A 2,500-nucleotide genomic window follows, 5' to 3' on the forward strand; every position below is an offset into this window, starting at 1 on the left:
AGGCACCCCACATGAATATCTTTGGGAACACAACCATCAGGTCTCTTAAAAATCTTCCCAGCGGGAGGGGGGAAGTTTCCCCTCCCACTTGGCCGCTCCGGGACGGTCTCCGTTGGTGCTATGGCCATTTACACCAACGTTGTTTTCGGGAGGGGGGAGCCGGGGTCCCCTCCATACGAATGGATCACTTCTCCTTCACGGTCAACGTCGACGTGTCTGACCCTATTCACGCCAACGTTTTTCCCAAACGCCAAAGAGCCCGAGGACTCCTCAGCGACCCTAGCAGCGCCAAGCACCGGCATCATCCGAGGACACCAGAGTTGGCAGCCCCGCCAGGGGGGAGGGAAGATTTCAAGTTCTCTTCAGGTCTATTCCGAGCACCCCGCAGAATGTCCTAGCACGAACCATCAGGTCTAGGCCGAGCACCCCATAGGAGTGTCTTTGGGCAAAATACCATCAAGTCTACGCCAAGCACCCCACATGAATGTCTTTGGGAACACAACCATCTGGTCCCTTAAAAATCTTCCCAGCGGGAGGGGGGAAGTTTCCCCTCCCGCTTGGCCGCTCCGGGACGGTCTCCGTTGGTGCTATGGCCAATTTTACACCAACGTTGTTTTTGGAGGGGGGAGCCCGACCCCTCCAACAAACGGATCACTCCTACCAGGTCACCGTTGGTGCGTCTGATCCTAATCACACCAACGTTGTTCCCCACAAGCAAAAGAGCCCAAGGGCTCCTCAGCCATGGGGGAGGGCAGTTTTTAGTTGGAACATGCCCCCTTCAAGACTGGCCAAGCATCCAAGTGGAGTGCTCAACCAGGATCCCGAAGAGAGCCCGAGGCGCCCGAATACCGTCTGCCCACAGGGAGGGTGGAGAACCCCTCCCTTCTAATCCGTTCCCTAGGGTCCCGTTGGTGAAGTGACCTGGATCCTCACCAACGCTGTCAATTTTCCCCAAGCAATGAGATCAAAGACTCAAAGCTACCAAGACGGCGCCGAGCACTGGTGTCATCTAAGGACTCCAGAGTCGACAGCCCGCCTCCAGGAGAGCAGTTTTTGGGTTATAACCTTATGCCACCAACTCAGGACTGGCCAAGCATAGAATGCCCGCATAGTTCCAGGATGATAGCCCAAAGCGCCCGAGAAGCGCCCGAAGAGCGCCCGAAGAGCGCCCCATCGAGCGCCCAACGAGCGCCCCGCGCGCGCTACCGAGCGCCCAACCCCACTGCCCAGGGAGGGGCGACAACCCCCTCCCTATATATGACATTTGAGCTTTTTCCTCATTTCCAGCAGTTTGAACAAATGTGTTCGAGGAGCCACACCCCCCTTTTTTGGAGTTCCGCTTATCCGTTTTCGACGTTTGAATAACCGAATCGAAGCTTGAAAAATCTAGTTTCTTAGTTATTTTTTTCGGATTTTTTCAGATTTTTTTAATATTTATTTTGTATTTTATAAATCTTTTTTTTTGAATTATTGGGAGAGGGGATTTGGGGTAGCAAAGCTCAATGTTTTTGAATGATTCCACTTGGAAAAGAAAGCTTATACTTAATATGAGTTTTCGTTATTTTTTCGGATTTTTTCACCTTGATCTAATATTTTTTTTATTTTTTCTTGTAAAATTGGTCGAAAATTAGCCTGAAAATTATAATTATATAATTATTAATAGTTAATTAGTGAATGGCACCTTTAAAAAATGTAACCACTTGTTTAATTTCATTTCTTAGAAAAGATATTATGATTTACAAACTTAAAAATTAATTTTCATATTTGTATAATATTTTAATTTATTAACTTATTTATTTTTAAATATTAAATAATTATATTATATAGTTTGATGATAATTTTTGTTGTTACTTATGGGACATAAGAGGTAGTTCCTAGTTAGTGAAATGTTTACAACCAAAAACGGATGTAAAGATCATTTCGACTTACTCGAACAACCAAAATATACGTCGGTGCACCCGGACCCCGTGGCTGATAGCCTGACTGTAAGGCTAGACAAGGCAAGTAGGGATTGAATCTCCCCGACATTACCCTCCGAAAAACTTTTTGTGCTTAGTAATAAGTTCAAAAAGTTTTGAAATCCCACGACTCGGTTTAAAGACTATTTGGCTCGGCCGAACATGCGTCAGCTCTGCAGAATAGCGTCGACAAGGAAAAACGTGCCCAAGATGCTGAGAATCATCCCAAGACCATGGGCCCGCATGTCGTGGTAACCAAGCATTTCGTATTCGGTTATGAATGCCCATGTTTTTGGGTTATAACCTTGTGCCACCAGCTCAGGACTGGCGAAGCATAGAATGCCCATGTAGTTCCAAGATGATAGCCCGAAGCGCCCAATGAGCGCCTGAGGAGCGCCCGAGGAGCGCCCAAAACGAGCGCCCCGCGCGCGCCTGATGAGCGCTCGACGAGCGCCCCAACGAGCGCCCCGCGCGCGCGCCTGAAAGCGCCTGACGAGCGCCCCAACGAGCGCCCCGCGCGCGCGCCTGAAAGCGCCTGACGA

This window comes from Daucus carota, chromosome 6 (assembly GCF_001625215.2).
Source record: "Daucus carota subsp. sativus chromosome 6, DH1 v3.0, whole genome shotgun sequence".
Taxonomy (NCBI): Eukaryota; Viridiplantae; Streptophyta; class Magnoliopsida; order Apiales; family Apiaceae; genus Daucus; species Daucus carota.